Source organism: Amblyomma maculatum, chromosome 8, assembly GCF_055883805.1.
Source record: "Amblyomma maculatum isolate TAMU_Amacu chromosome 8, ASM5588380v1, whole genome shotgun sequence".
Classification (NCBI taxonomy): Eukaryota; Metazoa; Arthropoda; class Arachnida; order Ixodida; family Ixodidae; genus Amblyomma; species Amblyomma maculatum.
Window position 1 is genome coordinate 85,400,683 of NC_139351.1, and position 22,658 is coordinate 85,423,340.

At 45.4% G+C, this 22,658-nt stretch overlaps 1 long non-coding RNA gene across 5 annotated transcripts; it reads left to right on the forward strand.

Annotated features, from left to right (window-relative positions):
* Positions 1-4,504: 4,504 nt before the first annotated feature.
* LOC146181688 (uncharacterized) lies at positions 4,505-21,245 on the forward strand. Of its 5 annotated transcripts, none has more exons than XR_014700269.1 (5): positions 4,505-4,954; positions 8,114-8,252; positions 9,109-9,274; positions 15,746-15,903; positions 20,350-21,245. It is a non-coding gene; the product is annotated as an uncharacterized LOC146181688 (long non-coding RNA). The 5 variants fall into 5 exon arrangements; XR_014700270.1 differs by having other exon boundaries at positions 4,505-4,817; XR_014700273.1 differs by having other exon boundaries at positions 4,505-4,701.
* Positions 21,246-22,658: the final 1,413 nt, after the last annotated feature.

A 22,658-nucleotide genomic window follows, 5' to 3' on the forward strand; every position in this document is an offset into this window, starting at 1 on the left:
GAGTGTAACTTCTTCGTCTTAACGGTTCTTCAAGCTGTTGCTTGTTGCTTGCCATGCGGCCGATCTTCGCGCTCTAAGTCGACCTCTCTCACACTACTCGAAGCAGGCCGCTCTCACTGCCGTATGTAGCAATGGAGTGTTGTATTTCGGTGCTTGATATAACCTGACCTGCTAATGTGGGCATGTCGTCGTGTGGAATATGCGTAATTTTGTTTCTTCCTCGTGAAAACGATGAACATTGCCATATAAGATGTTCTAGGTCTGCTGTACACTGTTCCTGACAGTGCGTGCATATGTTGTGTTTGAGTGTTTCGTGTCTTCGGAGAAACCACTTGTCAAGTATGTGCGGTGTGTAAGCAGCGTTTGTTATTACTTTGTTGAGAAATATTTCTTGTGGTCGAGTGAGCCCTTTCGTGTCCTCAAACACCCGCGTTGGTGTCGCTTCATGTAATCTAAGCTAACTGTCGTGTTTTATTTTGGTGCGTACATAGTGCATCATCGATCTGCCAGAGGAGCCTTTAGTGAGCATTGTTTGGTAAGGATTTAAGTCTATCGGTTTAGGCATGGAGTTGGGGTGTGGGGCATTGTACGTTTCAGCAAGCCCACCCGCTTGCGCGGCGGCCGCTTGCGCGGTTGCGTTTGCCCCGTCCGTGCCAGTATGTCCCGGTGTCCATATAATTTGAATTTCTATTCCAACTTCCCGCATTCCCTTCAGCCTCTTTCTGATGTCCTTGGCCACTGCGTCGTCTGTAGTTGGTGCCGTCAGTTCTGCAATCGCTGCATATGATTTGGTTAAAATTCTATAACCATCGACGTTATCTTTTCTGACTGTAGCGGTCGTAATAGTATTTATGGCTCCCCATATGGCAAGCAACTCGGAGTGTAAAATTGTTCCTCCAGGTAGGTGGCACGTGTGCTGTCCGTTGTGCTGAGGCGCTGGCACACACACCCATGCCACACTCACCCTTTCATTTCTAATTGCAGCGTCAGTGTAGATGTCTATTGTATTGAGTTGTCTTGTGAGGGCAGTTCTCTGAGCTAAAAGTTGCTTAGCTACCCCATTCCGCCTACTAATAGGTCGTTGTGGCCTTAGTGCGATTACCGGCGCCTCCCACGGGGGTGAAGTATCTGTCCCCAGGGGCCTCGGAGCAATGTTGATTCGGTTGTCCCATGCCATGATCTGCTGCCCTTGGGTCGTGTTTTCCAGTCGGGATCGCATTATTTTTGCTTCTCTTATAATGTCTTGTATGGGTGGCATGCTGACCATATTAAGCAGCTCTTCATTTCTCGTGTGCTTAGGAAGCCCAGTAATGGTGCGAAGAGTGGCCCTGTGTAGCTTTTCGATGTCTTTAACGTCGCGATTAGAAAACTCATAGACAGGTGCCCCGTACAGAATCCTGCCGACAGCAACCGCTCTACAAACGCCAAAAAGCAGATTACACTGCATCTTGGACAACACAACATCACGTCTGCAAATGGGCAGACAAAAATCTTGGGGGCACAGATTTCTAGTTGCAACAGTCCTCATAAATGGATTCGTACATTGCAACGTAACTGGACCCCGATGTAGCATATGATTCGCCGGATTTCAAACAAATACGGTGGAGCCCGGCAAAAATCGTGCCAAACGCTGTAGGAAGAAAGAAAAGAAAATGCACGGGCCTGCTACTGGCTCTGTAGCTGAGCCACCTCCGCTGCCTCGAGCAGACAGAAGAGGAAATAGAGAAGAAAAGGAAGAGGGTAAGAAAGACGCAGCTGCTTTTTCCGAGCTTGGCTATTCTAGCCACTGTAGCTTGGCCACGGGCGGCCGCTTTTCGCCGCTCGCGCTCATCTGCCGTCATGGCCGCCATTCACGGCGCCGATCGCATTTAATCCCCTTTAAAAGGAAAAAAAAAACTTTTTTTTATTTCACCAATAATTTTTAACTTCTTCCCTGACAGTGAGGCCGGGTTTTTCCAAATCGTCCATCGCAGCAGTCTGCTATCAGCCCGCTTTGTCATCGTGTAGGGTTACGATTAGGAAAAACATTATGAGGGTTTAAGTGAACTTGAACCTAGTAATAGAACGAACCTGAGTGTTGCTGCGATAGCCTGTTTAGCACGTTTTTGAATCCGGGGTTTTTTCGTAATTTTTATAATTTGTTCACAGGAAAGGAAAGGCACAGTATCTGTCACAATTGTTCTGTGGACGCCTGAACCGCGCCGTAAGGGAAGGGAGGCAGGTGGGAGTACTTTCCGGTGTACTTTCGACCACCTGGGGATATTTAACGTGCACTGACATAGCACAGCACACGGATGCTGCTTCATTTCGCCTCTCGGCTGGGACTGGTAGGTCACCACGGCTTACGGCGGTGGCTAGCCTGCCTCCGAATTTTTATATGTTGTAGGCCGTCATTGCACCCGCCACCTCAGTGGTGGACGGCGGCTGTTGCGATACGCGTCTTTCTCCTCCTCTTCTTTTTCTTTCTTCTCTACTTCTGTCCACACGAGGCAGCGGAGGTGGCTCATCTAGCCCCGCCGGGATGGTGCAGTGGTAAGACGCCCGACCACTGTGCCAGAGTATCCAGGTTCGAACCTGACCTCGGCGGCTGCGCTTCAATGGAGGCGAAACGAAGAGATGTCCGTGTGCTTTGCGATGTCAGCGCACGTTAAAGATCCCCAGGTGGTCGAAATAGCTCCATGGCCCTCCACTACAGCTCCTCTTTCTCTCTTTCCACTTTACGGTGCGGTTGAGGTGTCCACAGAAAACAAGTGCGACAGTTACTGCGCATTTCCCTTCCTATAAATCAATCAATCTAGAAATGAAAACTGATTGATTTATAGGAAGGGAAAGGCGCGGTAACTGTCTCACTCGTTTTCTGTGGACGCCTCAACCGCGCCGTAAGGGAAGGGAGGAAGGTGGGAGTGAAAGTGCAAATAGAGAAAGAGGAGCCGGAGGGCTACGAAGCAATTTCGACCACCTGGGGATCTTTAACGTGCGCTGTCCTGATGGGGCTGGGACAGGTAGGTCACCGCCGCTTGCGGCGGGGGCTAGCCTGCCACCGAATTTTTATCTGTTGCAGGCCGTCATTGCACCCGCCACCGCTTCGGTGGTGGACGACGGCCGTTGTTGCGGCGCACGTCTTTCCCTCTTCCTTTTCTTTCTTCTCTATTTTCTCTTCTGTCCGCACGAGGCAGCGGAGGTGCCCCGCCGGGGTGGTGCAGTGGCTTTAAGACGCCCGACTACTGTGCCGGAGTTCCCGGGTTCGAACCCGACCACGGCGGCTGCGTTTCGATGGAGGCGTAACGAAGAGGCGTCCGTGTGCTGTGCGATGTCAGCGCACGTTAAAGATTCCCAGGTGGTCGAAATTACTCCGTAGCCCTCCACTACGGCTCCCTTTCTCTCTATCCACTTTCACTTCCACCTTCATCCCTTCCCTTACGGCGCGGTTCAGGTGTTCACAGAGCAAGTGTGACAGATACTGCGCCTTTCCCTTCCTATGAACCAACCAGGCAGCGGAGGTGGCTCAGCTACAGAGCCAGTAGCAGGCCCGTGCATTTTCTTTTCCTTCTTCCTACAGCCACAACAACAACAACGCTGACATCGCACAGCACACGGACGCCTCTTCGTTTCACCACCATCGAAACGCAGCCGCCGAGGTCGGGTTCGAACCCGGGTACTCTGGCACAGTAGTCGGGCGTCTTACCACTGCACCACCCCGGCAGGGCAGAAATGAAAAGGGTGTATGCGTTGTGTCCAATCTGGATGCTGCGATATGCATGGTTCCAGGGTTGCGTACGCAACATCGAGCTGAAATTTAGAACCTTGATCAGGATGGGCATAAGTAATTGTTTCCCACCAGGCAGTGACTTATTGTTTGCCGGCACCCTGGAATGTTGTTCGCGAGTGCGTAGGAGAAAGCCGAATTGTCGGACAAAAATATACTTACTGTTTCAATGGGAAATTAAACTATGGTGCGTTCTGTGGGTTAATTCTCTTGAAGGACGACTGATGATGTCGAATGGGTTAATGGGCTTGGAAGAGCGTCACATCTGCAGCAAGGTTAATATATACATATATATAAGCTTATCTCATCCTCATTATTCAACCGGCGAGTATAAGGCGTGGCAAAGCGTAGCGCGATGAAGCAAGCAAGCACGCGACGCAAATAAGCAACGAACAAGAATAAATGTTCGCCAACACCTAAAAGGCCAATCCAAGAAAACAATTAGGGGAGCTGATTTGGCAAGCTGGTCATTCGTGATGAAGTCTTTATGTAGCGCTTCTAATTGTGATAGTTTCAAATGCTACAAATGTCAATTTTCATCAAGCAAAATGAAACCGAAACCAAAAAAGCAAAACAGAACCAAAAATTTGTAACCCGTTGCACAAATGGTTTGATGGTTTAATATGTTTACATTACATAACTTCATCTTTTATTGTTACTTATCTTTTAACTTAGCGTATTCTCTTTGAACGTCTGGCTGCAATAGACATTTCAAATTCCCAAGTTTAAAATGACGCGCGAAGCCGTGCGCTTTGTGGTGCAATGCGGTGTGCAGTGCTAGCCGTCGTAGTGGTACAGTGGTGCTAATGGTCCTGTAGGCCTAGCGCTCAGTGATTTGTAGCTCGCATTTGGATTGTCTTTCGTTCAGTGATGCAGCAGCGTTCGAAGGGCTTACGCGGAACATCACCGCTCGGCAACAGCAGCTGTTTCGGCGAGTATGGAACCTCCGTGGCATAAGAGTGGCAGGGCTCACGTGCGCCGATTTGTGGAAAAAAGTGGCCTAGATGCGTGGTAGTACATAAAGCCACTCGGAAATGGTTATAAATACGAGGTTTGCTGTTTTTAAATTTTCTGTGGTGTGACACTTTTGAAAGAAGGAGTTGCGACGTTGTTTCCTTGTGATCTTTGCGCACGCGTTCATCTTGCTTGCACAAAGTGAGAGTCTGTGCGGCTGGAAATCATTCGTAGGTATGCTGAAATCTGCCGTGTGCTTTTGGTGCTAGATGTGAAGCTAATGCCTGTGTTTTTATGACGCATAATCAGCTCAACCATTCCGTTTTCCTCACTTATTAATAAGCAGGCATCTTTGAATTTCTTCTGAGCCTTCGTACAGTTATCAAGTCTACAGAGTGCTCCATGCGCTTTAAGACGCCAGAGGGGGCCTTTATTAACGTAGTAAAGTGGAGGGCCTCGAAACAGCTTCAAGAGAAGCTTAACAGCACAGCTGTATCGGCATTTTAGACTTCCCTTTTATTTTCCTTTCGTTATGTTGGTGACAGATGATTTCGAAGGAAGTGGCATGGCTAGTTGTTCACGACTGGGGTCAAAAACGTTGTTAAAACGGAGACTGAGAAACCGACGATACCCAGAGCTAGTTATTGACGATGCAAATGCTTCTGGGGAAAGAATAACATAGTTCTGCACGCTGTTTTGACGACACCGCGATTATATGAACACAGGTCTTTTTCATTCTTTACTATGGGCTTGTAAACAGGGCTGGTCCAGCCATAACTGAAAATGTTTCTCAATGACTCAAAAGTTTCTATTCCAGGCCTTTTATCTCTCCAGCAGCTTGAAAAAATTCGTTAGTTGTAAGAAAATGAGATGACTAAAGTTATTAAAACTGCCTGAAACTCCATCAAAATTTCCTTTTCACCAGTTGTACCCCTGGGAATCTGGAAAAGGCAGTAGTCCAAGAATGATGTTTCAAATGCATTGTTTTCAAATGCACAATGGCCGGTCAGTGCTGTGCGTCATATCCGTAGTTCCTGTGTTTTGCTCTTTTTGTGCATCCCCGAGTTTCTTTTACTGTACAGCCTTCCTGAGGCCTTGAACTTTCAAGTTGTGTAGACCAAAGCTCCCTATGCTGATTTCGCCCTTTGGCCAAAAGCTACCCTTGAAGCATTGCAATTCAGCAACACTGTGTACCAGTCTACCAGCTCTCTGGCTGTTGCCGCACTCTAGCACGAATCTTCAGTGTTCTCTGGTTGCTGTACGCCAAACTATTGGAGCAATGAACATAGGTGTGGCTTTGGTGAGCAGTGAACACTACTCAGATCATCACTACAGATCGGTGCTGGAACAGTGAGCCAATAGTGATATGAGCTGGTACTGTGCATCTGATTAGGCTAGAAGGTCCTCCTACTGCTCAAGACTGCGGCTCCGAATGGTTTTGGAGGAATCCATACGGCTGCCTCTTGTTTCTTCCCGATTTTGAAAAAAAGAAAAATGTTTGATTAAAAAAGATTAAGATGAAAGATAAGTAGCTTTATCTTGACCCAGGCAAGCTGGACAAAAGATAGGAAGGATATGTTGTCATCAGTAATTGTTAGAAGAGCAAGCTGTTGATTGAGTTAAAATGTATACTGCGTGTAATTAATGCAGTGGTAGACTAAAGTTGGTATTAAAGCAAACATATGATAGATACAATTCTAAGACAGTTTGCTTGTTGTTACCTGCTCTCTGCTACTCTTGGCCTCCTGCTAAAGCTTGGTGGTGTGTAGCTTATAGTACATTCAATGCCTGCTGTACTGTGGGCCTGCTCGAAGACCAACATCTTCTTTGTTGGCATGAAATAGTGTTCAAAGCAATTTTACAATTGCGTCGTGACAAGTTCCTATCGCCGGAAGGATTTTTATGCCTTTTATGCATCGTTTCACCTTTTTCTTAAGCTTGCAGCTCCTAATCAAGAAATAGGTACACTTTGAGAACTCTGAGAACATTTTCCTTTTTGGATGCACGCTCTACACGAGTCATGACAGCTCAGTAATGCAAGGATGTGTAGGAGAGAAGTGTAGTTAAGTTGTTTGAATGTGTTGCTGTTTTTGTAAACATTACAAGTCATGAACATTCGTTAGCAGTGCTCAGTTGGTTTCGCAGTTTTTGCATCAGATATTTCAGTGTAGGAAATGCTAAACTGAGACCTTACGAAGGAAATGCAGAGAGGCACTAAAATGGGCGTTTCATTTTTTTTTTAATCCCATACTTATTTTGCCCATTCTATGCTTTTCTATGGTAGAAGTAACGGGAGTGTCTCAAGCAAGGTTTAAAGAACCATGTTATAACTAACAGGTCTAAAATTTCGCTTTTTCCGGGAACAGCTTCAGACATTGACTTTTGCAAGGTATTGTCGCCATTATTGAAAACAGTGCATTTTTTTTTCCTTCTTGCTCATACTGTCATTTATTTATCTACTAATTTATTTTGATCACTTGAAACTTGAAGGAACAGATAAAAGTAACGGTTTCTTTAAAACTGTTATAGTCAGAGGTTGCACCGACAAAGGCCGGAATGTGGTTTCATTCATTTGGAGTTCAAGGAATTAATGAAGCAAAATAACTGCTTGCACAGCATGGTTATATAAACATTAAATAATGATCTGTGCAGGATGAGACGTGTGTTTGCTTGAAATGTAATTACTACTAAAGGAAAGGGTTGCAATGACGAGTTAAATGAAATGTTTAGACAAATGCTAGCATTGCAAACTCAAAGCAAGGGGATTATTTTGCACGACCTCAAGAGAGTTACAAAATGTCACACACCAGAAGTACCAGATGGCCCAAGGAATACACACTACGAACTGTATTTATAACTATTAAAAAGCATGTCTCAGGTTTCTTAACTGAAAAGAACATACATATGTATGCTCATGCTTGCTGAGTCAACCATGCACTTGCCCCCAACAAATGCTTTTACTTATACTGTAAGAAAGACTGTCATGTGGTCGGACCTTTAAACTAGTACTACTATTACAGGTCACGGAATTCGGTTATGATTTCAGATATTGCTTACTGCTAAACAAAAGGTTGTATGTACAGCTTTATGTCAAAAGTTTAGAGCCCAGAGGGTTTGCTTTTAAGCCATATATTATGGCTTCTTTAACAGGGGGGGAAGTCCTAGCCATTGGGGAGGGTAGGATGAAAAATATTCTTGCCTTCAGCAAGTTTCGAAACCTGGGAATGCATTGCGAGCGACATGGCAAGGCTCAGAAGCAGACCCCTTGGGCTTTAAACTTTTTCTGAAGACTGTACGTATTCCTGTTTTCTCAGCAAAGTTTCTCAACGTTTGGTCTTGAAGTGGGAAAGTTTTATTAGGGCACTGATGTAAGATTCTGAGAATTTTCTGCAGATGTATGCGGGCGCTGGAATGTGGATCGATCGAGGTGCGTGGGACATACTGCTGAAATCGCCTACATATTCAATGTTCTGCCATGCTGCGGCTCACCTCTATTGGATGCCGGACTGAACGAGAAGCCACAGCGTGACAGGTGTGCTTACTAACAACTTTCTAACTAACTTTTAATATTTTGACTGCAACCAATCCATAATTACCTTCCTTTCGGTGACTTTTTTGTTTGCTTGATTTACTAGTTGCCTAGTTGGGGGTGCAGGCCTTGCACGAGGACTGCCCTCATACAGGTATAAATCGCATTTTGCGGGTACAGGCACAGACAGCTTTCAAAAAAAGGTATCGGGTAGCATTTTTTCACCGTGTGCTTTAGGTCATTGTGATGAAAAAGATGTGCAGGCTCAGCTGGTCACTGATTCACGCTTCATTTGAAGGTAATGCTCAGCATCCCTCACCTGTCCTGTTCTGCGTTCTTGAGTTAGGAATAGATTAACTCAGCGTACAACTTTGTTGTCATTTTAATGTTAGGAACAATAAGCAAAACAAGCTTGACCTGATCTTCATGTATGCTAAATATGGGCACCATTGCCCATTTTGATAGCATTCATACATGTAGTGCTAAAAACACCACTTGACCGTCACCATAAGGTCGTCACCATCAGACCGTCATCAACATGCCCAAATCACGAGTTTCCTCAGACCTTTAGCTGTTGTAATTTTTGACAGGGATGCCTGTGACGCATGTTCCATTTTGCGTGTATGACCTCTCATCTGTTTCTTTTTTGCTATATTTCATTTTCTTAGTTTAATACGGAGAAAGGGACCCGTAGTTTCTTTTAACATACTTCTTTTGATGGATTACCAACATTCCACTTGCATTATATCCTCCGGGTTACTTTGTATTGCCGTTTATCCTACTGCCGTGCCTTCTTTGCCTCTGCAGTTACTGTGATGGCGTATAAATGCATGTTTTTGGTTACTATTTAATCCTGCAGGTTTACCTGTTCTTCGGCACGAAATCACCTGAAATCGCCAGTCAAGCTCGACGAGTCTGCTTGGAGCCGACAACTGCGGCCCACAGACTTGGCACGTGATACATGATGCTTCTACACATTCCACCGACACTGGCACAAACTACCGACACGGCTGTATTCCTTTTTGGTATGTTTTATGCTTTTCCAGATCGCATTTCGAAAAGAGGAGGGTGGAGATCATTGAAATGCATCCCACCCATCTTGTCATTACCAGGCGCAGTCGGTTAGCCAATTAGATATTCCTCCACTGAGTCAAACACCTTACGGTCATCTCTTGGCTGTCTTGGCTACATTGTGACGAAGTTGGAAAGATGAAGGACAGCTCATTGACGCAGGTTTTTGAGGCAGCAAAATTTTAATGCAGGTCAGAGAGGTTAGGCTCGAGTGCTATCCGCTTCCAAGCAGTAGAGCCCTTTTCAGCATAGATGTTGAGGGAATTTCAAATCGAATTGCAGAAGAATGCTGAAACATGCAAACGTTTTGGCAATAAATGTGTCTTTCCTGTAGTTGGACACACGCTGAAATGCCCGGACAAAGGGTGATGATTTCAAATCGAATCGCAGAAAAATGTTCAAATGCAAATTTCTGAGCAATATGTGTCTTTTAGTGGTTGGATAGATGTCAACTTGCCCAGAAAAAGCCGCAGAGTTTATGTTTACTAACAAGAAAAAAATGGAGTTGGCTTCAGTGTCTCTTTAAGCCCCTTGTATAATAGCCTACATTTTTTGATGTAGTTCATGACCTACCGAGGGCATAAGAGTCCGGTTAGCATTCTTTTCACTCCGTGACATGCTGCCAGTGTAGCTTGGTAAGTGACCGTAGGGATGCTTGATATTACTAGCATTCTTGTTGCCTGTTTTTCGTTCATCATCATCAGCCTGATTATACCCACTGCAGGGCGAAGGCCTCTCCCATATTTCTCCACTTAACCCGGTTCTGTGCTAGCTGCATCCACATGACCCCTGCGAACTTCTTAATCTTATCCGCCCACCTAACTTTCTGCCGCTCCCTGCTACGCTTTCCTTCCCTTGGAATCCAGTTTGTTACCCTTAGCGACCATCGGTTATCCTCACTTCGCACTACATGTCCTGCCCATGTCCATTTCTTCTTCTTAATTTCTACTAGAATGTTGGTAACTTGAGTTATTTCTCTGACCCACTCTGCACGCTTTCTATCTCTTAATGTTACCCCTACCATGTTTCGCTCCATAGCCCTTTGGGTTGTCCTCAACTTAAGTAGAACTCTCTTGGTTAGCCTCCACGTTTCAGCCCCATAGGTGAGTACAGGCAAGATGCAACTGTTGTATACTTTCCTCTTGAGCGATACCGGTAAGCTGCTAGTCATAATCTGCGAGTGCTTGCCAAATGCGCTCCATCCCAATCTTATTCTTCTTGTTATTTCCTTTTCATGGTCTGGATCTGCGGTTACTACCTGTCCTAATTAGACATATTCGCCTACTACTTCCAGTATTTCGCTACCTAATGTAAACTGCTGTTCCTTCCCGAGGCTGTTGAACATTATCTTAGTCTTCTGCATATTGATTTTCAAGCCTACCTTTCTACTTTTTCTGTCTAGGTCATCAATCATTATTTGCAGTTCATCCCCCGAGTTGCTTAGCAAGGCAATGTCGTCAGCAAATCGCAGATTACTGAGGTATTCTCCATCTACCCTTATCCCTAACTGCTCCCATTCCAAGTCTCTGGATACCTCCTCTAAACAAGCTGTGAATAGTACTGGGGAGATTGTGTCTCCTTGCCTAACACCTTTCTTTATGGGAATTTTGTTACTTTCTTTATGCAGAACTATGGTTGCTGCGCAGCCTCTATATATATCTTCCAGCACTTTCACGTACGGCTCGTCTACCCCCTGATTTCGCAATGCCTGCATCACCGCCGAGGTTTCAACTGAGTCAAATGCTTTTTCGTAATCAATGAATGCTATGTATAAGGGCTGGTTATATTCTGAGCATTTTTCTATCACCTGATTGATGGTATGGTTATGATCGATGGTTGAGTACCGTTTCCGAAACCCTGCTTGATCCTTTGCTTGATTGCAGTCTAAGGTTGTCCTGATTCTATTAGCGATTACCTTAGTAAATACCTTATACGTAACAGACAGTAAGCTGATTGGTCTGTAACTTTTAAGGTCCTTAGAGTCCCCTTTCTTGTGAATGAGGATAATGTTTGCATTCTTCCATGGTTCCGGTACCGTCGATGACACCAGGCACTGCGTATGCAGGGTGGCCAGTTTCTCTAGCATGATATCCCCCCCGTCCTTTAGCAAATCTGTAGTTATCTGATCCTCTCCAGCTGATTTCCCCCTTTTCATAGTTTCTAATGCTTTCTTGACCTCGTCCTTCATCACTGGTGGAACGTCTGACTGTTTTTCCCTACCGCCAATCTCATTACGGTCCTGACTACTTTGGCTACTGTAGAGATCTGTATAGAGCTCCTCAGCTACTTTGACTATCTTGTCCATATTAGTGATGACGTTGCCCGCCTTGTCCCTTATCGCATACATCTGGTTTTTGCCTATGCCCAATTTCTTCTTTACCGCTTTAAGGCTTCCCCCGTTCTTTACAGCATGCTCAATTTTCTCCATGTTATACTTCCTTATATCGGCCACCTTGCACTTATTGATTAGCTTTGATATCTCGGCCAATTCGATCTGGTCTGTTGGATTGGAAGCTTTCATGCTCTGGCGTTTCTTAATCAAATCTTTCGTCTCCTTAGACAGCTTACCGGTATCCTCTCTAACTCTCCTACCGCCTACTTCTACCGCGCACTCAGTAATGATATCTCTGAAATTATTGTTCCTTGCCTCTAGGGTAATGTCGCCATCCTCAGTTAGAGCTGAATACCTATTCTGTAGCGAGATCCTGAACTCTTCTGCCCTCCCCCTCACCGCTAATTCGTTGATGGGTTTCTTTCTTACTAATCTGTTGCGTTCCTTCTTCAGATTTAGGCAAATTCAGGACCTCACCATCCTGTGGTCACTGCATCGCACTTTCCCGATTACCTCTACATCCTGCACAATGGCGGGGGTTGAACACATTATGAAGTCGATTTCATTTTTAGTCTCTCCGTTAGGACTTTTCCATGTCCATTTCCGGTTCTTCCGTTTGCTGAAGAAGGTATTCATGATTCGTAAGTTATTGCGCTCTGCAAACTCAACTAGTAACTCCCCCCTGCTATTCCTAGAACCAGTGCCATAGTCACCTACTGCCTTGTCTCCTGCCTGTTTTTTCCCTACCTTGGCATTGAAGTCGCCCATTAGTACAGTATACTGCGTCTTTAGTTTTCGCATTGCCGATTCTACATCTTCATAGAAGCTTTCAACTGCCTGGTCATCATAACTACATGTAGGTGCATAGGCCTGTACAACCTTCTGTTTATACCGCTTATTAAGCCTAATTACGATGCCTGCAACCCTCTCATTAATACTATAGAATTCATCTATATTACCCGCTATATACTTATTGACAAGGAAACCTACTCCTAGTTGTCGCCTCTCTGGTAAACCTCGATAACACAGTACATGCCCATCCTTCAGTACAGTATATGCCTCACTCGGCCTCCTAACCTCACTAAGCCCTATGACATCCCATTTCATGCCCTCTAGTTCCTCTAACAGCTTGGCTAAACTAGCTTCATAGCTAGGGTTCTAGCATTAAACGTTGCCAGGGTCAGTTTCCAATGGCGGCCTGTCCAGCGGAGCCAGGCTTTCTTAGCTTCCCCTGCTGCGTCGCAGGTCTGACCGCCGCCGTGGTCAGTTGCTCCGCAGCTGCTGGTGACTGAGGGCCGGGGTTTTATGGAGCTTATCATAGGAGGTTGTGGCCAATTACTGCACCAGGGTGGCCAACTCCTGTTCTGGTGAGGGAGTGCGTTACCGGAGGTGTTCACCGGCATCAGGTCGCACCCCAAACCTTCTTTATGCAATTCCATCGACACGCGGATTTTTTTTTTTTTCGTCCGGTGGAGAATTGCGCGGCACCGGGATTTGAGCCCCGGTCCTCTTGCATGCGAGGCGGATGTTCTACCGCTACGCCACCGCTGCAACATGCTAAGTTAGTATAAAATAGGAAGGATGCTGTGATGCGTCTGTTGCTTTGTGGAGGGCTAAAGGGCTTTGAAATGGTTTTTTCACAATAAACAATTAAGGCAGTGAATATTAGACAGAGTGGCTAGCTAATAATACCCAGGGGTGGACAAACCACAGCCTAGCTCACCTGGATCATTAAAAGAGCCCTACAACGCTTGTCCGCTGCACTTTAGTTGAATTCTTTACATCACACAAATACCGAATCAAAAAGTATTACCCTAATCAGTGCTCTAAAATGGAAGTTATTAAGGACTGAGTTTTTGAAATACAAGCAAGCCGAAATTTGCCCTCAAATCAATTTTCTCGGCCTTTCACTTTCCCATTTCTCTCGCCCAATCGCGATATGCTGCGAGACCAATCGAAGCGGCCTGCATGAGCACATCACTACAACATTGTAGAACATGACTTCTCATTGTTTCCTGTACGCTGTAACACATTTTTGCTGAAGTTGATGACCTCCCTTGCATGGCTAAGACCATGCGGGTGCCTCCCAAAAATAGAATGAGGAACAAAGAGACTGGGAGCAGGCAGGGGAAGGAGACATTCCTTTGTCTCCATGCATCCTCAACTATTGTTATTTTCTCAAGAGCCCACGGCTTGACCGCCCTTTTCTCCCCCTCGACAGGCATCTTACAATAGCAAGGAGTGACTGGCAAGGTCGTTCAGTTTTTGTCCTGTCTAACTTTGGCTGCATAGCCACAGGTCCACATATATGGGTCGTGATAGCCTGATGCAAAGTAATAATCAGCGGCTTTGTTTATTTTTTTTGTGTCACTCTTGGGTTTAACTAAACACATTAGTGAGGTCACATTGAATATTGCTGAAGGCATGGAGATAGTTTTGAAAGACAAAACACCCTAGTTTGTATACTAGCACTTCATGGCATGTGAATATACTTAGTCACAGTAGGAGATGTCAACCTGTCACGAGACGTCATTGCGTGTCTCGTGAACCACTAGACACTTCAAGATGCGTTGCTTTGTTTTAAAGGAAATGTTAACCATAATAATGCACTTGGAGCTTACAAGTTTTTTTCTGATTCTCACTTCACTGCCTTGCAATGCGGGTAGAAGCAGGCCCTAAACGTTAAATGTTTCTTCTTTGATATTTTTCTTGCTTTTTATCCTGATTCGTTATTATGAGCGACTCAGTTTATCTTGAGTTCTTGATTCGGAATGAAAGTGTCCATATTAAAGAGCAACTGTGGGGGTTTCCTGGATATTTTGAGTTCATAATCAGATTGCATGCCTTAGAGTCCCTTTTCTTGAGTGCAAAAATTAGATCATGAAAATAGTACTGAGATGAAGTGACTGAAGATGGCGAGAACTAGGAGAACGAACCGAAATAGGGCTTCGACAAAATGATGACTTTGCAACAGACTAACCAATGACATCAGGGATGCTGTCGCAAAACCTATCGCGTGTGTGTTTTATTACTTAATCTTACAAATGTAGGTGACAGCTTTGGTCAATCATTACTTACCTCAGGTGGCCAAAAGCAAGTTCTGAGTATAGACCTTTTCAAAACTGGCCAAAGGGCGCTGCCATACTGGGGACTGGGCTGTGCTCATAGCACAGGAAAAAGCTGCGGATTCTCCCCCTACGCCTGTTCACAGCCCAGTCAAACCGGTTTCTCCCGGGATCGTGAAAAGGTCTATTGTCCTTCAGCAAATGCAGAGCAGATATCGGTGGATATCCAGAGACGTCACACGTGCAGTGTTTTCTGTGGAAATCTTCCCGTATCGAGGCCGTGAAATCGGAAACTTTAAAATTCATATTTGCTGAAACAAAACACAGCCAGTCTGTGAAATTTGGCAGGAATGACCAGAAACTTGCCGAGAATGTTGCAAAAATTTCAACAAAATGTGGGAAAGTGGAAAAAAGTGCCAGGGTTTTCCTCGAAGTACGTGTTTCCCTGATTACCTCTACCAGTACCCTAGTAAACGCTGACATAGTAAAGTGAGAGTTTTTAAACCTTTATAGTAAAGATGCTTTTGGTAAAAATTTGTTATAATGAAGTGCGTCTCGCCGGGACGACAAATTCCCACGAAATGACATCGCTGCATCTGTGCTACCTAGGATCGCGATGCAATATTTTTTTTTTTTTTGAACATAACACTGAATGTTTCTTGTTTTTTGTTTTTACATGAAATCGAACTTTGTTGTATTCATAGCCACATTGCCCTCGTGCTTAAGAGGTACTTTCACAAGATGTAAACAAAAAGTCGTAAGTGAAAAAATAGAACGAATAGAGGATAAGAGAGAAATGAAAGGTATTTTAGTATTTTTTTTTTTAATTTAGCAACTAGACATTTTGAGTAAGTAAGTATTTAACTACCAGACAGCATCTTCAGCACCATGTCATCGCCGACAACCAATATAGTAAAGACCCCAATATAGTCAAGAGTTTTGTCATTCCAGTGACTTTAATATGAAGGGGTTCTATAGTAATTTGACCTTGTGTAACCTGACAGCTCTGGCTTTGTCATCTACCGCAGAGTGGCATTTTACAATGTCCTTCACCCTGGGCTGACCTGGCCGTGGTCTTCACCCTGGGCTGGCCGTGGCCTGAGTGCTGGCCTGGATGAACTGTGGCCACATGGATGTACCGGGATGGCGGGGCACCTTCATGCTGCTTGTGGAGCGGCAAATAAAGGTGAACCTGAGGGCATGAGGCTATTGATACAGTCTACCCTCCTTCAAACTCTGGGGACGTTAGGTCTTTAGAGAAGAGTACAGAAATTTCAGAATGTTATATTTCTCACTTGCTGAGACGCACTACAGAGAAGGAAGGTTGGTCGCGTTTGTTGGGGTTCTTACTGAGATCCTTCAGTCTCCGTTGAGGCCTAGAGGCCTAGACTGCTGCATGCACCGTGTGTGGCCGTTCTCACTGTGCACCGTGGCTCTGTCAATCAGAACACAACACATAACAAGGTGCTTTTTTCTGCCTATTGTCTGTTATTATCTATCTATTATCTATTTTATCTCTTAGCTGCCCGTGGCCCTGCCTTGAGTCTCGCAGCTCTCAGAGTAGAAAGACGAGAAAAAAAAAAAGAATAAAATTTACAGGGCGGTTTAGCTTGGACCTAATCACAAATCCTTATACACTAGCATGGTTAGTTCTGGTTTTGCTTGATTGGCGCTACCTCGGTTGACATATCTCACAGGATGTATGCTGCTCACCTTGGTAACAACAGTGCAGATAGAGGCCCTACTTTAAACAACATACTAACGTGCCTGCATCATGGCCTTGGATGAGCATGTCTGACCCGGTCTTTCAAGAGTCCGACATGTTTGACGTTAAAATCACGTGGTCCCACAACGTCACACAACCAGCCAACCAGTGAGTTTGAATTCAGCCAGGCTGAGTGATTTATTGATCGTGAAGCTGATGTGGTATCTGGAGCAGTTACTGCATGCTGAAAAAAAAAACTTTCAACTCGGAAACTCTGTACTCGGATGGGTAGTTCCAGCTCGTCCCCCACTGACGCTTTTACCACTGAATGAGCCCTGTGCTCTCAGCTCTCTCTGCGTTTGTTTAAGTGACGTCAACACCGCTGTTGATCTGTCAAGCATTCCGCTGTTGGATAGCTATGGCTAACTGCTATAATTAACTGCTTTTGTAGTTTCATTGTTTGAAATTCGATGGACTTGGGACGCTGGATCTGGATATTGAAACCTGCCAGTACCTTGTATATTGGTACAGCCCTTGCAGGTTGTCATTTAGAGCTTCAAATCCACATTGCATTTCGCTACTAATGCGGGTGTGGGGAGCTGTTATAGTGATTAAGTTCGTGTTCTGGCTGTGATGGACTCCAGCACAGGTTGCTGGACTACAGGAAGGGCTAGCACTTCCTCTTCTGGAGGCACATTTAATGAAGAAATCGAAACAAGTTTTCTTGTCGTGGAGACAGGGACTTCTTTGTCTTTGTTTAGATCCTTGCTTTGCCTTTGTTTCGCTTTAAGACAGTTTTTACGTACTCCTAATCAGCGGGAAGAATTGTTCACCGTTTCTTTGCATCTCTTCGTTAAGCAGGTATATTTTTGACGGGAAATGTTTATGTGACAGTGAAGCTTGGGAATACTCTTCGAAGTGGAAGCAGGGTCGTGACTGACACTAACTGAAGGTACCAGGCTGTCTATGCGCTAGTCTCAGATCCAAGCTCCTTGTTATGTTGAGGATCCAGTCAGTGGCAGTGTAGGATTCCTAGTAAAGCTCTCCAATCACTGGACTGCTGCAGCAAAACCTCGTTAATTCAGAAATTTGGATAAGTCGGCCTACTCACTCCCTTCATTCAGAAATGTATGTACATGCATAGGTCTATGGCAGCAAACTCTCATGAATTCGGCGTTAAATTGCGCGTGCACCGGTTAATTCGGACTGGAGATGGCCCGAGGCTGCTGCAGAAGTGAATTTTCGGAGCATGCATCGCTATGGCCATCATTCCTCAAGGACTGGAAACGGCGGAAACTGCTATTTCAAAAACGTATGGAAGGCGGCGCTGCTCTACAATAATAAAAAAAAAAAAAGAAAGGTGGGTTTTCGCTACAGCAATTATCTATCTATCTGCAACTGCATTCTGCTAACATACAAAAGGTGGCGCTCGCTACTGCAGTTTCTCTAGTTTCTCGGGCGACGAGAGCTTGGAAGGTTGGATAGTGCAGTGGAAGGTTGACTAGTGAAAGTGGGGAAGTGAACTAAAACGTGGTTAAAGACTGGCAGAAGGTCCAGCTTAAAGTACACATGGCAGTCTACGACCCGAGCGACGTTTTTATCGCAGATGAAACTGCGTTCTTCAAACCGCTCCCAGAGAGACAATTACAATCAAAGGGGATGTGTGCAGTGGAGGAAAGAGAAGCAAGGAGCTGGTGACCCTGTTGTTGGGAGCAAATATGACGGGCATGGAGCACCTACAACTTGTGGTCGTAGGGAAGGAGCAGAAACCTACATGTTTTTACAATGTTAATCACCTGCCCATGGAGTACTGAGCAAATCGTAAAGCTTGGATGACGTCCGAGATATTTCGTGCATGGTTGCATGACCTCGACCGACGTTTCAGCACGAGAAAACGCAAGGTGCTGTTTTTTATTGATAACTGCACTGCACAATGTAACGTCTCCAACTTGCAGCTGATCTGGCTCGTGTTTCTGCCTCCTAACACTACCGCTGTGCTTCAACCTATGGATCAAGGCGTTATCCAATATGTAAAAAAACAGTATCATAAGCAAGTTCTGGAGCGTATGCTTCTTTTCATGGATCGGAAGCAGGCGTGCGTCATCACGCTTCCAAGGGCCATACACATTCTGGCTCATGTATGGGCACACACGCCAGCAGGAGTGGTCACCAATTGTTTTAGGCACTGTAGTCTTGTGCTGTCTGACACAAGTTTGCAGCCTACGGCGCCAGTAGCCTAGGAAGACGACGAAGGGTCATTCATCAGCTTGCTCCCCACCGAAGGGAATTTCGCCGACTACACTTCCATCGATGACTGCGTTGTTGTCGCTGGCCAATTAAGCGATGATTAGATAACCAGCGATGCCCTCGGTGTGGCGGATGAAGCGTCTGATGAAGAGGGCTCGCTCGATGAGCACGGCCCGTGTGATGACTCCCCGGTGCTTCATACCGGTAGAGAAGTCGCAGGGGCTCTCGCAGTTTTAGAGACTTGTTGTGATGCTCCTGGCAACACGCTTGCTCTGGAAGGGTTGTCCCATGTCCGAAAACTGGTCCTGACTGCCCAGCTTTCCACAAAAAAGCTAACAAGCATTATTGACTTCTTCACGAAGTAAATGAATGTTTGTTTATTCTTCTGCCATTACAGTTGTCGCTGTATTTGGAAAAAAAAATGTTTGCGCAGGAAGGAGCGAGCAAGCCACAACCGTGTCCCAGTATGGCCGCCGGGAGGACATGCTACATAGTTATTGGCTCCCTGTCTGACATAGTCTGACCAAAAATGGAAGAATTGGGGAGGAAAGTGTCTGGACTTGCAGGAAATATCCATTTATAAAGAAAGGGACCCACTTGTAATACTAATAGTGAGGTGCCGGAAATGTTATAACCGATAGCGATAATGCTGGTTACTAGGTTACACCAAGGAAAAAAAAAAGCAGCAAGATAAACTTCAGGGCATTTAATGACGGGAAAGTGGCTTACTCTACTGATCTGTTTTCAGGAACAAATTCATATTGGGTATCTTATTGCAGTGATCGCCTTGTCGGTGAGGTCTTCATTTTCGCTACTTTATCGTCAGTGTGCAACCACTTCTCGCGCACCTCTGTCATCATTTCAATGATGGGTACATCGTGAATCTTTGCATCAGTATCCTCCCAAACAAAGCTGGCTCGATTTGTCGGTCAGCTCTACCAGCTCCACGCTTGCACATCGTTAAGTGTGGTTTGACTGGTGTGATTGTCACCTTTCTGTGTTTATTTATTTTAGGAATGGCTTCTAGTTGCCGGATTTAACAGTTAACTGATAATGCAGTACAGACAGCATTCTTGCAAGTGGTTTATTTTACCTTAGAAAGCATGACAAAGCCGATGGGTCTGCTGTATAGATCATTGTTATGTCCGATAATCTGCTGTTATAACTGTTATTGCTATGTTTGGCTGTTGTGTAATTGTGACCCCTGCGGCAGTTTCAGAGGTGGCATAGTTTCTGGTCACCTTGTCGCCACTCCTTTTGCGCTGGTAATTCAAAGTCACCCTGGAAGGTCATCGCTTGGTGCCTGATTAGAGGAGTAACCCTACAAAATTTCAAAAACTCCAACGAGAAACATTTTTGACTTGCCAGGCACATCATCTTTCAAGAAGGTTTCATAGATGGCGCCAGCACTTTCATGTGGCCAAACCATATGCCACAGTGACGCAGTTACGGATGCTCCATCCTCTCCTTGTGCAAAAAAAACATTGCATTGAATATATATAGTATGAGATCGGAGCCACCTTAAGCACACTGGTTCAACGCCTGAATTTATCCTATCTCTGATATGCTTTTCATGAAAGGTTAATATATTGGGCTGTTTGTTGGTCAATGCTCGTTATTGTCTTCTCTCAACCTTGCCCGGAGTGTCGCATTGAATTTGAAAATGCTTTTGATATGCAGTTTGCTCCAAGCCACGCAAGAATTTGGACGTGTCTATCGACTGATCAGAGCAACCGCTGAACAAACTCGGACCATGCCGGCACTAAGGGGTGCCTTTCTAGACTCTTGCTGGACTCTCGCTAGACTCTACTTGGACCGTGTGACCACCGAACAGGTGCCGTGCGAGACCCGAAACGATTGTCCTTCATTTTGGCAAACATCTGAGCTTGCCAAAGCCTTATTTCCACAGAAAGGAGGCCTGTTAAACATGAACTGTTTGACTCGGTTAGTCACGGATTATCGTGCAGCAGCAGTGTGTTTACATATATAGTTATGCTTGTTGTGTCTTTGTGAGCAAACATTGTTTTGCTGAGTTGATATCATGGTTATGCTTCTTGACCATATATTGCATGTGCATCACAGAGACAATGTGCTTAGATGTGAAGTTTTCATTTTTCCTTGTTTCTTTTGCCAATGTCTTCTCTGCACATACTCTGGTTACGTTAGGTTATGATAGAAAGGGATCATAGTACATAAGGGTTACAATGAATACAAGTTTAGCTCATGAGAAGGCATGGTCATCACAAATGTCTGCGGGCAAGTCATGGCATCGACAATGAGAGGAAGGCTGTTTTTTATTTGATAAGCGTTCGGGGACAAAAATGAGGAAACCATGGTAAAGGAAACAGGGGTGCACAAACTACAGTCAAACCCGGATATATCGAACTCGAAGGGGATCGCGAAATAGTTCGATATATCGAAAATTCGATATACAGAAATCGGCTTAAGACGCCACTTGCGAGCGTGAAAAATGATACTGTATTTGTCGCGTAACCAACCCACTTGAATGATGAACTCACCCTCTACTTTCGCCGCCGAGAATGTGAAAAAAAAAAAAAAAAAAGTTGGCGGAGCGTCCCTCCATTTCACTTCACCACAGGGCACAGCCTTTGTTAGCAACGCACCAAGCTGCTGTGCAGACGTCACGACGTATTTATTTTATACTTTTGTCACTAGCTCCTGCAGTGGCGGGAAGCGAACTTGGCAGAGTGCCCATGATGGCTTGATTGCACAGCTAGTTCGATTTAATCACGTCACGCTAGGGGTGGACAGCGTCACTGCCACAAAATCATTGGAACGCGTGACAGCAGCAACTGCCGTTTGAAGCGAACGATGTTAAAAGCCGGCATCGCAATTCCAGCGAGCCGGGTGCTTTCGTTGATTCATGGCCAAATAAACGACTCTCGCAAAAAAAAAAAAAAAAAAAAAAACCCTCCGTAATGAACCCTTCCCCTCGAGCTGATGTCAATTTAAAAAAAAAAAAATGGGTTCATTATGCAAGTGCATATATCGGCAGCTTACCGTTCGGAGCATTCAAGAATTGAACTTGTACACACAACGTGAAGATGCACTTTATTTCACAGAAAAAAAATCACTAATCTTCGACTGCTTCTTCCTCTGGGCAATAAAGCGGAAAACGCTGGTCTCGATCTTGTCCAGATTGTCCAGATGTGAAAGGCCGGTGCCCTCCATCTCACCGCAACAGCGCCGAATCAAATTGAACGCCGAAGCCAGCTCCGCGGTTGTGTACAGGTGCGTTTCATCGAGATCACAGTGGTGGTCATCATCACTTGAATCGCCGTCCTCGTGAGTGCCCGCTACTCCCGCCACAATGTCTTCGTCAGCCAAGATGGCCACGGCTTGAACGTCGCTGTCGACGTTGACAAAATCGTCAACTGTGATTTCGGGCGGGACGACACCCGGAAAACGCGAGAGATCGCGGAATGCCGCATGCAAGCTTCCGTCTTCGTCCGAGAATTCCGAAACTTCTGGGCAGTCACCTGCGGCCACTGCAAGACCTGCCTTGCGATAGCAATTGACCACTGTGTCCTGCTTTACGTCGTTCCAGGCGCCAGTGATCATTTGAATGGCCCCCAGCAAGTCAATCTTCAGATCGACTCCCATTCTAAGATTAATTAGGAGCCGCTGAACAAGTCTCCTTCTGTAGCCGACCTTAAATGCTTTTATAATGCCCTGATCCAGTGGCTGCAACCTCGCTGTCGTGTTAGGCGGAAGAAATTTCAGTTCTACATTATGCAGCTCGCACGTGGTGTGATGGGCCGAGCAGTTGTCGACGAGAAGGCAAACTCTGCGGCCTGACTTGCCCAACTCCGTGTCCCATGCCTGAAGCCATTCAGAAAAAAGTTGACGCGTCATCCACACTTTCCTGTTGAACCCGTAGCGTACTGGAAGCTGCTTGCAGTTCTTGAAACACCGAGGCGACGCACTTTTCCCAATCACGAATGGCTTTAACTTACAAGATCCGTCCA